Raw genomic sequence first — 19,937 nt, 5'->3', positions numbered from 1 at the left:
TTCATCAGTCACATAATTCTCAGAAGCATCTTTGATGTTAAGAGCATGCTTGAGCTCATTAGACAGAAGGCACTTCATTAAGCTCTTTTGATCTTCACTCTCAAGATTATGGTCTAAATCACTAGATTGGGCCAGGATTGTGATCTAAACAAGGGGAAGGAAGAGATGCATGAGTGAGACATTCTAGACATTGTGAATTTGGATGATTCAATGCATGTACAAGCTGAATGTCGGAGCTACCTATTTGTGCATTCTATAAATGGATGTATGATTTATGCATGATTTGTGGTGTGTGATCTTTTTTTTTTTTTTTACAAAAAGAAAGAAAAAGAAAACAAAGCCAACAAACGGTCAGTCGTAACACACATAGCACATGTGTTGTCCTCTAAACAGACTCTAGCAAGTGCACTAGATATAAGTAATAAAGTGATAAATAGAGTATCGTCTCCACAGGGATTGATGACCAAATTTTACTAGAAAAATCTTGCAGAACATGGTGTTCGTGGTGTGTGAATTCTTTATGTTGAGAGATATTGTGAATTTGTAACTAAGTAAGTGATTCAACTTATGAAAAGGAGTTTTTGATAATGATAAAAGGTAGAACAAGCTAGGCCACAGCGGAACATGTTACTTTCAGTCTCTAAACATCCTATTTATTCATGAATGACGTAAAGTGAAGTCAAGGTCTCTGCTTTAATGCTCACTTAAGTCAACTCTCGTGTGTTCTTAAGATTCTAAGATATACTACAACCTTAATCGTCCCTAAAGTTGGTTCTTTCTTGCATTACGATCGAAACAGCATTTCTATTAAGAAAACCCTTGATACAACCCCCTAACATTCCTGCTTCGGGGTTTGGATGTTTGACAAATAGATCCGTGAAGATGAAACAAGTTCCCTATCAGGCATCTAACACTAACATACATGCATATAGCAATGGAGTGAAAGCTTTATCAAACATGACATAATATATCATCATTCATTCATAAATAAGAAAATAGAAGACTTACATAACAGGCCCTAACTGGTCGAACCCGTTCAAAACGACTACTCACTCATGCTACAGAGTGAACAGCCTGAGTTGCATTTACAGTACTCCATGAAAGGAGGTCTAAAGATCCTAGAGAGCTTCTCTCTCTAAACTTGTTTAAAACTTATCTATCTTCTGCTCCCAAAAGATGATCTCCTACCTTTTCCTCTTTTACCTCTATAAATAGGAGGAACAAGGGGACAAGTACACAAAATATTAACAAAATATTACAAAGCAGAAAGATTGTTCAAAGTATCCGAGATTTCTAAAAGTGGTTAAAAATTTTTTGACCCTTGAACACTCAAAGGTCGATCAATCTTGTCATCATGTTGCTTTCGCCGCCCATTCCTGTCCGCTCCTGCCTGCCTGTCAAGTCGCTATCCATCATCAGGTACACAGCGTTTAACCGCTGGATCAAAGGGTGCACGTCTCCTCTTGGTTGTTGCAAAACAGGCTACATAACAGCCTTTTTGACTTAAGCTTTTCAAATCTGCATAAAACACTTATTAGTCCTTCCTTTAAGTAATATTACGCCCAAAACACCCCTAATTTATCACAAATAGTATGTTTAATTGTAGTCATATTCAATCCTAACAAATACCCCCAAATTAAATCTTTGCTTGTCCTTAAGTAAACAGAAATAGAAAACAGAACAACTTACTAAAATAATTTAGGTATGAAAGAATACGGAAGACAGATTTGATGAATTTATAGAAAGAACAGGAAAAGAGATTACAATAGATTATTTAGAATGATCAGAAAATGACGCTCAGAAAAATATAAACAGAAATACGCAAGTCAAGATCAAAAATGTGGTTATGCCTGATTTAACTCATGTATCCTTACTCAAGAAATTCCTCAAAGCTTCAAGTTTTACCTCAACTTTCATTTGAACAACTTGTTCACCCGAAATGCCTCACTAAGGAAGGGATGTTTCACTCACTCTCGAATGGCCTTTTTTAGCCATAAAGAAGGGAATGCAACTTCTCTCCCCGGCTCAGTAAATATACCTGTAGGGTGCGAATTTGCTTATCGGTCCTATTTCTATGGATCAAGATTTTTCAAACAACATCAAAAGGTCTTTATGGGTTGTAATGTATGGTTAAGGTATAGGTGTGGACGTGAATGGCTTTTTTATGTGTAAAAATTCTATCCTCATGCACATTACACAAATACCTTAGTCCTACATACCACTATTCACAACTTGTTCAACAGATGAATTACCAAATTTCCTTATTAACATATGCAACTAAACAACCAATCTCACACTTTGGACACTTAATGCAATTGTGTGCCATGTATCATGAGGCATCTTTAGTGATTTATCCTATTGTTTTCCTCTTGATCATCTTCCTTTATTTAGATATTTTATCTCAATGTATGCGCGAGTTTCCTCCGCCAGTTATATTTTCAATCAACACAGCTTGCATGAGGCAAATTCACGGTTCTTTAGGATCAAAGTGATGGGACTGTGGTTATTTAAAGGCTAAGTTAACGAAATAAAAGGGCAAGCTCAAATGGTTTATCCTAACATGTGGGTGCAGTGCACATGGTATGTCTTTTAATGGTTGAGTTGGGTGCCTAAGTGCCTTTATCATTCTATGTTTGTCCAAATTTTTTTTCCATTTCGATAGGGCTTACCAAAGCAAATTCTCCCTAAAGATAGTAAGTACTAGCCCACTCTTCAACGAATCGATGCATTTACATGCAATTGTAGGCTCAAGTTCTCACTATTTTGGGGGTTTCATGCATTAGGACAAAAGATCCCTCAAGTGAATGTTGATTTAAAACTTAAAATTTTTTGGAACTTCAAAGCTCGGGAATTAAAATTATCACCAGGCTTTCACCACACATTTCAAACATAACATGCGCAAACTGTTTACTTAGGAATTACTGCAGGGTCTAAACAATCGAAGAACAAGTTGTTCACAGGATGGAACGAACACAAAACAATAACTATTTACTGAGGATGGACAAAAGTATTACATTTGTACATGCCAAGAGGTCACAGGGGGTAAGTTATTATTCAGAACATACTACAATAACAACCTGTTCAATCTTTTATCATGTTATGCATGCAGATATTGCAATCATTATTGTAATTTCCCCACCCCCAAATAAGAATCGAACATTGTCCCAAATGTTAACACTAAAAAGCAGAGGAAAACATTATAACATGCTATCAGATGAGTTTAAACAAATGAAAAGAAGGTGTACAAGTGTTACCAGATGCTTGGATAGCGACAAATGGAATGTTCAGAAAAACGGGGAAAGAGAGGAATCAACCTCTTTATCCTTAGCAGGGGCAGCGCCATCCCCTTTCGAGGAGGCTGCGGCATTGGTTTCTGTCTCAGGTTTCACTCTTACCGGACTTTTTATTGAGGCACCAGAGGGACTCTCCCGCCCTTGATATTCTTCCACACAAAGGTGCTTCAGCATATCGACCTCGCCTTGCAGCTCGACATTTTTATGTTCCAGAGCATGGATCTGGTCTCGGCAGGTTTTGGTCTATACAAACAGGGCATTGAACTTGGAGAGGATATCTTTGTTGGAGAGCTTTGCGCATTTTTGGTAAAATCCAAGATCCTTGGCTTGTTCAATTTGCTCAGACTCCGATGACACTGATACTACCGGCTCGTTCTTCCGCTTCTTTCTCTCTACCCTCTTCGCCTCAACGAAATCCGACATCCATACCCACTTGCCATTTACCATCTTCCCGAACAGCATGCTTTGTAGGCTTCTCAAATCAATTTGATCTGGGTGGTTCACCACCGTCAGCCTGTTTCGGTCTTCAGGCTTGAAGACCCCTATTGCCTCTGCTATGCGCGTCACTATACTGCCACAACATATGAGGGAAGAGTTTTTCCTCCCAAAAGCACTAATATATTCCCCAAACCAGAACCTTGAGTTAATCATATGCCCATGCATCATGCTCTATAGAGCAGTAAGGTCTGCGTTGGGGATAGTTGCTTGGTTTTCTCTCGCGAAGATGGTGCCGGAAACCAGTTTGTGCAGATAACGGAGGGCATAGTCCTCAATGTTAGATGCTTTTGAGGCACTACCATCATAACTTGGCTGGCCAGAGATTGAGCGCCAGAAAACCGTCGGGTCGAACCCATCCGGGGTTTCAGTGAAAGCCCCCTTGTAGCCGTCCGATTCCAAGTCATCATCATTAGTGGCATCGAGCAGGCTGTTAAATGTGTTCAAAGACGACCGCTGGGTATGGCTCATAAGTTAGAAGCTGAATTTCCCCTCTTCTTCAGGGTCAGTGATCTCTGGGTCATGTTTAAATATAGCCAGAAACTCTAGCGTAAGTTCCTTATAAGCGGGCTCCTTCATCTCAAAGAAACAGCCAAAGTGGCCTGCTTCCATGCGCTTCTTAACACGCTCCGAAAGTTTAAGCTGTTTTAGGGTTTCCCAGCAGATCGTTCTCACTGGCCCGAACTCCAGTTGAGCCAAATCATCATAATACTGCTGCACATTGGCGTCTTTGAACTGTGATAATTTCTTCACCAGTTTTTCATCTGGCACGAAAGCCACTATACTTGTGCCAACCATTTTGCCTTTTGCTTTGTCTTTCTTGGCTCCTTCTATTTTCACTTGCTTTCCAGAGCCGCGAGTCCTCATCTTGAGACTGAGACTAAATAGGTGCACCCAAAATGGTTATCAAAAGAAATATGGGGAACGGTGTGAAAGAGAGATAAGAAAATGTTTACTAGGGTCCGCAATACTCCCCTCGTCCTTTAAATAGAAAAAGTTCGAAATGGCCTGTTGCCAGAACCACCATTATGACGACGCTTCTCTTAACGCCACCTGTACGAGTGGTTGTGGCAATAGCCGCATACAGATGAAAGGACGCCTTGGGAAGGGGTGCGAATGGTTACTTTTGTTTGAAATTAACTACACTCCACCCACTTCGAATTTACCAAGAGAGAGGTGTGAGGAAAAGTACAACAAGTAGCCTCAAAACAGTGTGATTTGACGCCCCCCTTATCCTCAAGTTTTCGATTTAAATTTTTGGTCAATTTATTTTCCCCCCAAGAGCTCTTCTGTCCCCTTTTACTCACAAGTAAAAATTAAAACTTCACCCTAGTGGAAGGGTAAAAGTTTCTATTTTTGCTCGCAATTTAAATGGTGAAAATCAAATTGTTATTTTACGGACCCTCATGACAACACAAAATTAATTTAACTTGACAAGGCAATCATACAAAAAATTTTGACAAAATTATAATAAGGTATAAAAGTCTGAGGTTACTCCCCTGCTGCAATTGGTGTTTGCAGCGAACACCCTGTTCCTGATGCTAATGGCTTGGGGGGTCCTGGAAATTGACAGTGTCAATTGCCCCCTGGTTATCATTCTCGAGATATGGTTTTAATCATTGTCCGTTTACTTTGAAAGGTTCATGACCATCTTTGACAATTTCTATTGCACCATGGTAAAACACGTTGTTTATGGTGTAAGGTCCCGACCATTTGGACTTCAGCTTCCCAGGGAATAGTCTGAGCCTCGAGTTGTACAAGAGGACCCTCTATCCTTCTCGAAAGACTTTCTCCTGTATTTTCCTGTCGTGCCATTTCTTGGTCTTTTCCTTATAATTCACCTCGTTCTCGTATGAAAACAGCCTGAATTCCTCCATATCACATAGTTGCAACCGTCTTTGTTCGCCCACAGCCTGTTTCTCAAAATTCAGAAAAGTTAGTGCCCAGAAGGCTCTATGTTCCATCTATACTGGAAGATGACAAGATTTGCCATACAACAGCCTAAATGGGGACATTCCAATGGGTGTCTTGTATGTAGTTCTATAGGCCTATAAAGCATCGTCAAGCTTGTTTGCCCAGTCCTTGCTAGAATTGCCCACCGTTTTCTCCAAGATTCTTTTGATCTCTCTATTGGAGATCTCTACCTGCCCACTCGTTTGTGGGTGGTAAGGTGTGGCAATTCTATGAGTGACTCCAAGCTTGCCCATTAACTTTTCAAATTGGACATTGCAAAAATGGGTTCCTTGGTCACTAATGATAGCTCGTGGGACACCAAATCGAGCAAACATCCTTTTTAGGAATTTTACAACCACACGGGCATCATTAGTGGGACTAGCTATTGCTTCAACCCACTTGCTTACATAGTCTACTACAACCAACATATACTTATGATCAAAAGACATAGGGAATGGCCCCATGAAGTTTATGCCCCATATATCAAATATCTCACATACAACAATGTTATTGAGGGGCATGGCATTCCTAGCCGAGATATTACCTGTTCTTTGGCACACATTACAAGTAATTACGAACATATGGGCATCCCTAAAGATGGTTGGCCAGAAAAAACCTGATTGGAGCACCTTCGTGGTTGTTCTGCTTGCACTATGATGCCCACCAGCTTCTCGCTCGTGACAATGGCTCAGAAAAGTCTATCCTTCTTCTTGGGTGATGCATCTTCGTATGATCTGATCTGCGCACAACCTAAAAAGATATGGTTCTTCCCAAAAATAATATTTGATTTCTGCATAGAACTTCTTCTTTTGGTTGGTGGACAAGCTGTGAGGTTTAATTGAACTAGCAAGATAATTGGCAATGTCAGCAAACCATGGTGTAAGTTGTAGAGAATACAAATGCTCATCAGGGAAAATCTCCAAGATTTTTGGTTGTTCCTGGCTATTGGTATGAGAAATTCTGGACAGATGATCAGCAACTACGTTTTCTGTTCCTTTCTTGTCCTTGATCTCGAGGTCAAATTCTTGGAGCAAGAGCAACCACCGTATCAGCCTCGGCTTAGCATCTCTCTTTGCAAACAGGTAGCGCAAGGTAGCGTGGTCTGTGTAGACCACTACTTTTGACAAAACCAAGTATGGACGGAATTTGTCAAAAGCATACACCACTGCAAAAAGCTCATTCTCTATCGTGGTATAGTTTTGCTGAGCCTCGTTCATCATTTTGCTTCCATAATAGATTGGTCTAAACTTCTTCTCAATTCTCTGCCCAATAACAGCTCCTACGCATGTGTCGCTAGCATCACACATCATTTCAAAGGGCAATTCCCAATTTGGTGCAGCTAGAATGGGTGAATTGATCAGTTTGCCTTTCAGAATCTCAAATGCCTTTATACAGTCTGTTCCGAAAGTGAAATCCACATCTTTATGTAACAGAGCCGATAGTGGTAATTGTAGGAAAATAGACAAGCCTAGGCGTAGCGGAATAATAAAATTTTATCTATTTTATCTATTTCCTTTTTCCAAGATCTGTTAATTGTTATTTCATATAAAGAGGGATAGAAAGTAATACCTTCGGTGAAGAACTATCTACAATTGCAAACGAAGTGCCCACAACTTCTTATTATCAATCTGTGAGCAACGAACGTTTTTGTTCAACACAGAAAAACAAAACTAATCAGTAATCAACATTTAAAGTATAGCAATCGCAATGATTGCCTCTAACGGAAATCAATACGAGATCAAAGAGAGAGTAAGAATAATGTGAATTAGCCGAGATGACGACGGAACGGTTCCTCCTCCCTTATTTTGTGTTGGCCGAATTTCCTAGGCTAGGGGGTCTATTTATAGACTTCTCAAAACCCTAGTCCTAGTTGTGTTAGGTAATTAATTAATTAGGATCTTATTCCGAATAGGATTCCTAATTAGATAATTAAATAAACACTTTACTATTATCTAAATAATAACTAATTATATCCAGATAATTATTATTAATCAAATTAATAATTAATTAATGTTATGGATAATTAATTAGAGTTTCAATCACATAAAAACTTCTAATTAATATTATCAGATAATCCTTTAATTTAATTCATAACCATAATCAAATTATAATTATTAATCAAACTAATTTATCCCCTAATTAATATATAAATTTCGGCCCATATATACATGTCTCACTAATTACATTTTCGTCCTCCAATTCCAAGTCCCATATGTGACCCATTAGGTTCTTTATTGCCACTAGCCTTATATATCCTTTGAAATTATTCATCACGATTAATTCCAACATATATATAACGAAATACCGTCGCGAGCTATTACTAGCAGAACCTATGATATTCCCCCAGAGCAATTAAGAAGTCAGGTTGATAACTGACGTTAACCTTTATGCATTAGGTACAGTATAATTCGATCCTTCATCAACTATATCTTGTCGGTCCATTCCTTATAACCATGGAATGTGTCAAGGTTACATATAACGAAGAGTCTGGTTTTACTTGTACAGGTTGAATTCACTCTGAAAAGATAAGTTAAGTGAAATGTTCATTTCTACTCTTAACTCTATCACCTTGCAAGGATTTCAGTCAATTCAACACAAGCAGCCATTTGGATATATCTCCCACTTATCGGGAGTGACGAATGCTCAATCTGACATTAACTATTCTGCAATTACTTTGTGTGATACCCAACCCTGCTCTCACACACCCCAGGCTCTCACCTGTTGGATCGTGCTCGCACAGAATCAAAGTATCAGACTCCATAATCCAGAATCACTAATTAACGAATGTTTGAGTCTGAGGATTAGTTATACCTACTAATACCAATGAGATGAACAGTTGACACATTAGATAAATCAATCCATTCTGTTATCTCAAGTCAGGTCCCAATCCCAATGAACTCCTTCACCGGATCCATATAACTGTCTAGATATCTGAATATCTAAAGCTTGTGAGATCAGCTTTCTGTCTCGACAGAAAACACTGTTACATGCAAGTCTCAACAGTAATATGCCAACCCCTATAACATATTACTTGACTTGGGTTTACTTTAAGTCTATTGGTCTATTATAAAGTACAGTCTCACTTCATGCTTGTATGAACACTTTATAACTACTTAAATAAACTTAGGGTTACTTTCTTTATGAAAGATTTGTGCCTTTATATATAGTTACATTTTAATGCTATATATCTGATTAAACAAATGATCAAATAAACAATTTATTCATTAATATTAATATCCTAAAACAATTGTCTTTAGGACACTAAACTCCAACAGTAATGCTATCTTTGAGAAGTCTTTTATGAATCTTCGGTAGAATCTCGTGTGCCTAAGGAAACTTCTAACATCTTTGACATTAGCATGAACAGCCAACTTCTTTATCACTTCCACTTTTGCTTTGTCTACCTTCATTCCCTGTTCCGAGATCTGATGTCCGAGCACAATTCCTCTTGTGACCATGAAATGGCACTTCTCCCAATTTAGGACTAAGTTTGTCTCTCTACATCGTACTAACACGGCCTCTAGGTTGTTTAGACAACTTTCAAATGAATTTCCATACACGGAGAAATCATCCATGAAGATTTCCACAGTTTGCTCCACCATATCATGAAATATAGACATCATGCACCTCTGAAATGTAGCAGGGGTATTACACAACCCAAAAGGCATGCGTTTGAAAGCATAAGTCCCATATGGGCAGGTAAAGGTTGTTTTCTCTTGATCTTCACAATGGATAGCAATCTGATTATACCCTGAATACCCATCAAGGAAGCAGTAAAATGCATAGCCCACCAATCGTTCCAACATCTGATCAATGAAGGGTAAAGGAAAATGGTCCTTCCTGGTTGCCTCGTTGAGCTTTCGGTAGTCCACGCATACTTTCCATCCAGTTATGGTCCGTGTGGGAACCAGTTCATCTTTTTCATTAAGAACAACCGTGGTACCTCCTTTCTTTGGAACTATATGAACATGGCTCGTCCAGACGCTGTCAGAAATGGGATAAATAATTCCTACATCCAATAACTTGATTACTTCTTTCCTCACGGCCTCCTTCATGTGTGGGTTCAATCTGCGTTTTGGCTGGACACACAGCTTGTGGTCCTTTTCTATTAGAATCCGATGAACACACACCGCCGGACTAATCCCTTTGATGTCATCTATCTTCCACGCAATTGCATCCTTGTTTCTTCTCAATACCTCCATGAGTTGAGCTTTCTGATCAGGGGTTAATTTGGAAGATATAATCATCGGGCTTTCGTTTGGTGGTTCGAGGAAGGCATATTCTAAGTGTGATGGCAGAGGTTTTAGTTCATGTTTAGACAACGGCACAGTGTGCATTTCTGGTGGTTCTTAATGAGTGGGAATATTGGAATCTAGAGGGAGCGTTGAAGCTTCTGTCTCGATAGAACAACTTGTTCCTTCACAGAGATTTGCCTCTTCTCCCAAGAGTGCCTCCAATGTGTCCTGTCCCTGTTCCTGCGAATCAGATAAACTTTGGAAATCATCTAAGAAATAACATGTGTCATCACTAGTGTTAGCCCGTCTCATAGCTTCATTCATTTTGAAAATGATTTCTTCCCCATTAATTCTTAAAAATAATTGCCCTTCTCCTACATCAATCAATGCTTTACCCGTTGCTAAGAACGGTCTACCCAGAATAATGGGAACATGCAAATCCTCATCTATGTCCATTATGATGAAATCAACAGGTAGTATAAACTTCCATACTTTGACTAACATATCCTCCACAACTCCCCTAGGGTAGCATACAGACCTATCCGCCAACTGGATGGACATTCTAGTTGGTTGTGGTTCTCCTAGCCCTAGCTTAACATAAACAGAATATGGCATTAGGTTTATACTCGCTCCTAGGTCACATAATGCATTTTCAATGTTTAACTTGCCAATAGAACATGGAATGGAAAAACTCCCTGGATCCTTTAGCTTTTTCGGAAGCTGCTGCTTGTTCTGGAGTATTGACGAGCAGTCCCTGTTTAGTTGGATCATCGAGATGTTTTCCAATTTCTTTTTATTTGACAAGATATCTTTCAAGAATTTTGCATATGTGGGCATCTGGGCAAGTGCTTCAATGAAGGGGTGTTGATATGCAACTTCCTCAAAGTGTCTAACACTTTTGAATTTTGCTCTTTAAGCTTTTTGTTTACGAGCCTCACCGGATATGGTACAAGTGGTACATAGGGAGGAGGTGGATAGTACTTCTTCCCCGGTTCCTCCTAGTTATTGTCAGATGTGAGATCTGTCTCGGCTGGCTTCTCCTGGTCAGGAACAGTTTGTTCCTTTTCCTTCTCAGCAAGTCTGGACCTACCTACACACTCATCATTTTTATTAGTCATCACAGGAGGATTAGTTTCTTTACCAGATCATAGAGTGATAGCCATGACATCTCCCTTAGGGTTTGGTTCGGTATTACTCGGCATCACCCCTTTTTCTTTTGATGATGAAGCAGCCAGTTGATGAACTTGTGTTTCCAATTTTTTTATGGAAGCATGTGTCTGCTTCATAAATTACATCATCATGGTCTTCATATCCTGTTCTACATCCTCCTTGGATGGAACAGGTTGTTTGTATTGCTGTTAAGGCTGCTTCTGATAGTGTCCTCCTTGTTGCTGCTGGTATCTAGGTTGCTCCTGCTGGTTTGGCTAACCAGTCCATCCAAAATTTGGATGATTTCTTGTAGCTGGATTGTATGTATTGGAGTACGGATTTGGTGAGTTCCTTTGATTGTATCCAGCATAATCACATTGTTCCTACTCAACCTTTCTTTGCTTGACTCCAGGGCAGTTGATGTTGAAGTGAGGCCATCCACAAAAATCATAGACATCATTAAATGGTGGTTCACTATGAATAGATGATACATTAATCTTGATGAGCTGCCTTGCAAGCTGTTCCACTTGGGTAGTCAACTTTGAAACTATGTCACCATCTGCCGTTCTTTTTCCTTCACTCCTAGCTGAGTGCCAATTATAACTTATGCTTACCACTTTTTCGATGAGGTCGTAAAAGGCTTGTGGTTCAAGATCCTCGGGGTTACCATTCGCAATGGATTCAATCTGGATTTTGTACGTATTGGTGACTTCATTGTAAAAATTCTGCACTTGCATCCATATGGGGACGCCATAATTTGGTACCCTTCTTAACATCTCTTTGTACCTTTCCCATGCTTCAGCCAAAGATTCATCCTCTTCTTGAACGAAACGGGACACCTCATTTCTGAGTTTGACGGCCTGTCTAGGTGGAAAGTATTTCATCAGAAAAGCACTGGCCATGTCCTGCCATGTTGCGATGGTTTCGGGCTGTAGGTTCTTTAGCCAGTTCTTTGCTTTATCTTTGAGAGAAAAAGGAAACAGCTTCAGCCTTATCACGTCATCGGAGACTCCTCTGTTTGATCGGAAAGTGTTGCACAACGTAATAAACTCATGGATATGTCCGTTTGGATCTTCCGACTGGTATCCATTGAATTGCATGACTGCTTGCAACATCTGTATCATGGATGATTTTACTTCAAACATGTTGTTCCCTTTGTTAGGCAACACAATACATGACAAATGTCCTTCCGTGGTAGGTCTGGAGTAATCTCTGATTCTCAGAACTGGTGGATTGTTGTTCTCTCCTTCTTCTTCAGGAGGAGGTTGAACGGGTTGTTCTGGTTTTCTTCCAGCCATCCTTATTTCTCTTTGTCTTTCTCTTTGTCTTGCTCGTCGAGCTCCCACTTAGTTTCGTCTACACGTTCTTTCTAGTTCAAGATCGATAGGAAAAACTGGTGGTCTAGCTCTGCACATAGACAGTAAGAGAGACCTCTTCTGACAAACAGATTAAAAACACCTTATTTCACAGAAATTTTCAGATAAACTTTGTTGCTTTCAATCCCCGGCAACGGCGCCAAAAACTTGTTGTCCTCTAAACGGACTCTAGCAAGTGCACTAGATACAAGTAATAAAGTGATAAATAGAGTATCGTCTCCACAGGGATTGATGACCAAATTTTACTAGAAAAACCTTGCAGAACAGGGTGTTCATGGTGTGTGAATTCTTTATGTTGAGAGATATTGTGAATTTGTAACTAAGTAAGTGATTCAACTTATGAAAAGGAGTTTTTGATAATGATAAAAGGTAGAACAGGCTAGGCCACAATGGAACATGTTACTTTCAGTCTCTAAACATCCTATTTATTTATGAATGACGTAAAGTGAAGTCAAGGTCTCTGCTTTAATGTTCACTTAAGTCAACTCTCGTGTGTTCTTAAGATTCTAAGATATACTACAACCTTAAGCGTCCCTAAAGTTGGTTCTTTCTTGCATTACGATCGAAACAACATTTCTATTAAGAAAACCCTTGATACAACCCCCTAACATTCCTGCTTCGGGGTTTGGATGTTAGACAAATAGATCCGTGAAGATGAAATCAATTCCCTATCAGTCATCTAACACTAACATACATGCATATAGCAATGGAGTGAAAGCTTTATCAAACACGACATAATATATCATCATTCATTCATAAATAAGAAAATAGAAGACTTACATAATAGGCCCCAACTGGACGAACCCGTTCAAAACGACTACTCACTCATGCTACAGAGTGAACAGCCTGAGTTGCATTTACAGTACTCCATGGAAGGAGCTCTAAAGATCCTAGAGAGCTTCTCTCTCTAAACTTGTTTAAAACTTATCTATCTTCTGCTCCCAAAAGATGATCTCCTACCTTTTCCTCTTTTACCTCTATAAATAGGAGGAACAAGGGGACAAGTACACAAAATATTAACAAAATATTACAAAGCAGAAAGATTGTTCAAAGTATCTGAGATTTCTAAAAGTGGTTAAAAATGTTTTGACCCTTGAACACTCAAGGGTCGATCAATCTTGTCATCATGTTGCTTTCGCTGCCCATTCCTGTCCGCTCCTGTCTGCCTGTCAAGTCGCTATCCATCATCAGGTACACAGCGTTTAACCGCTGGATCAAAGGCCGCACGTCTCCTCTTGATTGTTGCAAAACAGGCTGCATAACAACTTTTTGACTTAAGCTTTTCAAATCTGCATAAAACACTTATTAGTCCTTCCTTTAAGTAATATTACGCCCAAAACACCCCTAATTTATCACAAATAGTATGTTTAATTATAGTCATATTCAAGCCTAACAACATGCCACAACATTATTCCTTCCCACCTTATTCCTCTCATACACATATTGGTTTAGGTCCTTTCCTAGGATTTTTGGCTTTGGTTCGTTTTGCATCAACGGGGGATGCATGGAACCGACGATGTGCATAACTCTCAAAGCGATGTAAATTAATCATCATACAAGGTTGGCCTTTAGGATAGACCGTATCAATTTTTTAGGTCCTATGAGACATGGGATACGACGTGGGCTATCTTAACAGTTAGGGTCTTATTTAGGACAAACTATACCAATCTAGTATGTAGAATTCATTTCTTTCATCATTTGGAGTTTTAAACCTCCTCAGGGTGATTCCAAAACTTAGATGTAGCAAAGGTCGTCCTAGACAAGTCGATGTCCTTTAAAACAAATTATGTCAGCTTTACTTCGAGATTACTTATGGTAGAATTGAAATCTCTACTGGGAGTTTCTCTCGTTCCAAGTATGACACGCACTACTTTAAATGACATGTTCATTTCATTTAGTATAGGTTGTACCAACCTTGATCTCCATTACTGTTTTGATTTGAAAGAGGTGAAAAGCTCTTTTGAGTAAATGGAGACTTCGGGTGTAGTACACACTATACTAAAAGACTCGAAATCCTATTCTTTTGACATATATTATAGAAACTAAAATTTCAATTCTAATATGACATGACTTGAACAAAACATGCCAAAGTGGTCTATTTGAATCATGGTTTGTACCAACCTTAGATTTTATTTTCCCCTTCTTAACAAAAGAGGTAAAATCTCTTTTGGGAAACGTGAAACCTTTTGGTCTAGTATAAGTCATGGTTAAAGAGACTACTTAGTTCCTTTTAAAATAGGTCATGCTAGATTAGAATTTTGCTCCCTCTTTCGGGTTTGAACAAAGGTAAAATCTTTATGAAAGATGTATGGAATTTCAGGTATGTTATAGGCTATAACAAAAGACAAACAAAAGGCCAAAATACATTTGAAAATCAAACCATTACTAGGGTCATGCTTTATCCTAACTAAAGCCATTATATGAGTTTTGGATTGAGACATGGGGTTCATTGCAAAAAGATCAAACTATTCCTTTCGAATGGAGTTAGAATAGTCCAAAACTTTTTACAAGGGGGCAATGACACTAGGTAGGCCCCAAATATCGAATGGATCTTGTAGAACTTTCGTGAGAATTGCTCAAAAGGTTTCTTGTTGTATGGGAATGTTATTCGAGCTTAAAAGAGAGTAATAATAGTTCAAAATGTACAGAAGAAATTGCTTTTCGGAATTAACTTTGTTATATCCCTAGCAAAGTCGCCACTATAGACGAAGCCTATCTTGACAGGCTTTCACCCGCGGGAGGTCCGTCATGACTACTATGATGCTGTTTGGACTCGTGGTCCAATAGAAAAAATGACTAGCTCGGTAGGACCGATATCGGAGAAAGAGTCGCCACCTAGATTTTAGGTCCGAGAATGTTACTGAGATTCCTTGCGGGAAGCAAGTGGGTTTGGAAAGTTAGGTCCACTTGGAGAAGGTTAATATCTCATCGAAATGAAATATTAAGCACCCCCAAAATCGTCTGGTGAACCCACTGACCTCCTACTTAGCATTTCTAAATACACATGGGCTATTAATAACTCTTTTAACCTTTTTAAATTCATTTTGAATGGTTGATTTGTTTGAAAAAATCATTTTTATGTCATATTGCACATTTATACACCAAATCAAATATACAATAAAATATTACAACCCAAAAACAATGAAATAGGTACAAATTAAATATAATTACATCCAGGCATTCCCAGGTCTCCAACTTGCACTCAAAAAATATTCTCACATACTCATATCTACCAAAATAAAAGGTTAGAAACAAATAACATAGCTATACAATTAATTATGGTATAAAAATTGACAAAGGACTAAATTGAATAAACTTAAAAAGTTTATTCATGGACCTAATTGAAAGAAAGAGAAAACTTTAAATTAAGGACAAAAGTGAATAAACTATAAAGTTCTAAAATAGAGACTAGAATGAATAAAATAAAAAGTTCCAAATTATTACTATTGGTAGATAAACGACCGTGAGATAAAATTGATCTCGAATTAGTTCGTTTATCCTAAATCATCGTTACGAATAAAATGAACCAATTAAATCAATAATATTAACTTGTAATATTATTAAAATCAGATTAAAAAATAGCAGTGTAAAAAAGAGCAGATTAATTGGAATAAATAAAAAGATTCAAAACAAGTGATTTAACTGGTAAATCATTACTTTAGGGTTAAATTAAATAAATTTAGGGATCAAATATATACAGAAATATATTTGACAACCTATTGATAATAAAAATCAATAATGAAAAATAAAATAAGAAAAATATGAACAATCAATATTTTGCAGTGTAAAAAACTCAATAATAGACATGATTTGTCACTGATAAACTTTGACATACGTTGTGGGATGATTGGAAAAATCACAAATAATAGAACACGGGTGATGAACGCAAAAAAAATTGCAATTTATTCCAAGTGATTTGGTAGAGTTCCGACTATTTATCAGTGTATTTTCGTCCTCCTAAATATTAAAGTTTTAGGGTTAAACTTGGAATTAATTAAATCTCATTGGGACTAAAAGGTATTTTTTTCAACCTTTCGAAAAGATTATTTAATAACATAATATTTATAAATAATTAAATAGTAGTAATACAAAAATATTAATTGAATTAAAGTAAAAAATATGTATGTGAAATTGCCTAACCACTAGAAGTAAATTTGATTGGAAGTGTTTTTATTTGGAAAATGTTTTTTTGGGTTGAGGTGGCATAGTTGGAGGGTTGAAAACCCTCCAACCAATAAAGATGCTCTAAATAGAAGGAGACGACTGGCACAGCTGTTGACGCAACGTGTCAGCACTGACGTGCCTGCCACGTGTCAGGCGCGTACCTTCCACGCGCCGACATGTGGCCCCACTTCGTCTTTTCTTTAAATACATTTTAGCTCTGAAATTGTCCTTAACGACTTTGGATTTCGATGAATTTTGTTCTGTTGGACTTGTTTCGATGAGACAGACATTTTTGCGTCTACCTAAGGCTAAAAATGACCCAAATTAAGGTTATTGCTCATTTTATCCCGAATTTCATCCAAAAACTTCAATTAGTCACAGATTCTTCGTTAGACCTTCGAATTGAGCATGAAAAAATGTGTTATGACACTTTTGGGGGACACAATGCATTAAGATATCCTAAAATTCAATTTAATGCTCTCGCAAATTTGGTTTTGAATGGGAAAATGGTTGACTTTGACTTTTTAACGACAGATTTTTTCGTGATCCATATTCGATCATAGTTCCAATCATCTTTTAAAGGCTTTCATCATAGAGTTTCAACTCTAGTGTCTACAGGAATCGTGCTAAATAATGTACTTAGCGTATAAAAAGGTACAATTTTTTTTGTTTGTTTTGATGTTAATTTAATTTTCTTCATGAACACACTTGATGAATTAAATTTTTGGCACTGTTGTTCACATTGGTGTGTTTATGCAAGGTTATTTAACCTGACATTCATTTGGTCGTGAAAGATACATCTATATGGGAATGATAATATACAAAGTAACGTCAATGTATATATTAAGATCACATAGTGTATATTCAGATTTGAATAAGACTTATTGCACCACCATGTTTATGTGAAAAATTGGTTTCTATTTTAAACAAATTCGAATATGTTTGTTTAATAATAAAAAATTAAATATTTTCTAAACTTTAGTTATAATAAGCACTGCGTCATTTCTTTGTATTTGGTAAACTTTATATGCTTGATATTGTGATCTAACATAATGAAACCGATAAACTGTTGTACATTTTAAGAAATTTAACCAAAGAGAATTTTAAATATAAGTTTCATTTCTCCAAAAATAATTGAAAAACTTATATCAAATGAAATTCTCAAGTCTTTAGATTTTTTAGATTTTAAAAACTTTGTCAGTTTTAACAAGGGAGAACAAATAAATATACGAAGAAAATCTATCAATGGATGTGTAGCCATTCCTTAAAACATGCAATTAGCATGAATATTACAACTTATATTTTGATTAAAGTACAACCAAAAGCAACAATTTAGACCCATTTTAAGCATTAAAAAGGTGTAACCCTAGCTTAAGCATTTTCATGTGTGTGGTGTCCAGTTAAGGCTACGCCATATAGGCTAAATGAAAAGAAATTGGACTCTACAGTAGTTGGCTGTTATTTTGTTGGCTACTCTGAAAAGTCAAGAGGTTTTAAGTTTTATGATCTTGCTGCTAAGGCATTTTTTGAGACGGACAATGCAATATTTTTTTGAAGATGTTGAATCTGTGGGGGGAAACTTGGTTAAAGATATTGTCTTTGAGGAGGAACAAATAATTATTTCTTCAATTGTTTTTGACAATAATCAAGCTATAAATAAATAGTGTTCCTGACATTGTTGCATAAGCAGATCAGGATCAAGACAATATCATTCCTCCTCTACAAGAAGAACAACCTCAACAACCTCAAGAATATATGCCTTTAAGGAGATCCGATAGAGAAAGAAGAAGTGCAATTCCAGATGATTATATAGTTTTTCTCCAAGAACACGAGGAAATCATTGGCTTGATGGAAGAAGATCCAATCAACTTCCAACAATCAACACAAAGTTCTAATTCTCATAAATGGATTGATGCCATGGATGAGGAAATGAAGTCTATGAGAGAGAACGAAGTTTGAGATATTGTCCTATTGCTAGAAAATGCAAAATCCATTGGTTGCAAATGGATATTTAAGACCAAAAGGGATTCAAAAGGAAATGAGACTTTCTCTCCAGTTTATTTGAAAGAATCTTTTAGAATCATAATGGCATTAACAACATATTTTGATTTTAGTTTCATCAAATGGATATTAAGACTGCATTTCTCAATAACGATATTAATGAAACCATCTATATGGTGCAACTATATATATATTTTTTTTTGCGATCAAAAGCAAAATATTTGCAAATTAAAGAAATCTATTTATGGACTCAAGCAGACATCTCGCTAATGGTATCTCAAATTTCACTAAGTTATTGCCTCATTTGATTTATAGATAACTTGGTTGATAATTATGTATATTTTAAATTCAGTGGGCGCAAATCTGTTTTTCTAGTTAAGGGACTCCAAACTAGGTGATAACCTTATGATTAAAGGAGACAATTTTAGTCTTAAATAGAGTCCAAATAGTTATACATTATTTTTGCGTGCTCGAGTATATATGCATTCAGATATATATTCATATTTGAGATAATGAGCAGATATGCAAATATTTTTGTTCTGAATCTTTAGAAAAGCAACCAATAAAGTCATGCGCTATTTATAAAAAACAAAGCTCAAATATAATAGGTCGGCGTAAAATTAGGTAGAGATCAGTATGTATACTGATTAAGATCATATCAGATGATCGTTTTGTTTAAAGTTAATTCCAGTTTATTGAATGTTGGTCCTATATAACGTGACAAGGTTAGTTCCAAGGGGGGGATAGGAACTAATTAAAATTTTGTCCGTTAAGGCTGACTTCTTTTCCTAATAAAAGGTTTACACAGCGGCGCTAAGTAGTTTTAAGACACAAGCTTAGTCAACTGGTGACTAAGACTGTTTCTTTCTTTGAGTCAGGAGATAGCACTTTGAGTCTATTCCTGAACTTAGCTTCTTAGTGCACTCAACTCAGCGTGAGTTCGTTACTTAGTCAGTTTTATAGCAAGCAATATATAAAGGAGTTTAAGGGTTAGAAATATGTTACTCAGCAGACATATCCTGGTTTGGCCTCTCCGCCTACGTCTAGTCCCCGGAACTCGTTCCGAGCTTTTTGAATTCTCTACTGAGCTCTTTAAAGGTAGAGCACGAAACCTTTTACAATAGAAGCTGAGTATACAAGAGTACATTCCTCTATTCCTCTACTCACTCCTATAACTACCGCTGAGTACTATAACCGATTACTCAGCTTCTCCTTTCTATTTTTCTAGAAATGATAAAGTGTTTGTCCTAAACAACAATTTTCTAAGACAC

The 19,937-nt window shown here is 37.3% G+C and overlaps 1 non-coding gene across 1 annotated transcript; it reads left to right on the top strand.

The window, feature by feature from the left end:
- The first annotated feature begins 11,872 nt into the window (after nt 1-11,872).
- Nucleotides 11,873-11,979, top strand: LOC136221238 (small nucleolar RNA R71). Its single transcript, XR_010685015.1, has one exon. It is a non-coding gene; the product is annotated as a small nucleolar RNA R71 (small nucleolar RNA).
- Nucleotides 11,980-19,937: the final 7,958 nt, after the last annotated feature.

This window comes from Euphorbia lathyris, chromosome 2, assembly GCF_963576675.1.
Source record: "Euphorbia lathyris chromosome 2, ddEupLath1.1, whole genome shotgun sequence".
NCBI lineage: Eukaryota > Viridiplantae > Streptophyta > Magnoliopsida > Malpighiales > Euphorbiaceae > Euphorbia > Euphorbia lathyris.
The sequence above is the reverse complement of the archived record's forward strand: the minus strand, read 5'-3'. Positions and strand labels throughout refer to the sequence as shown.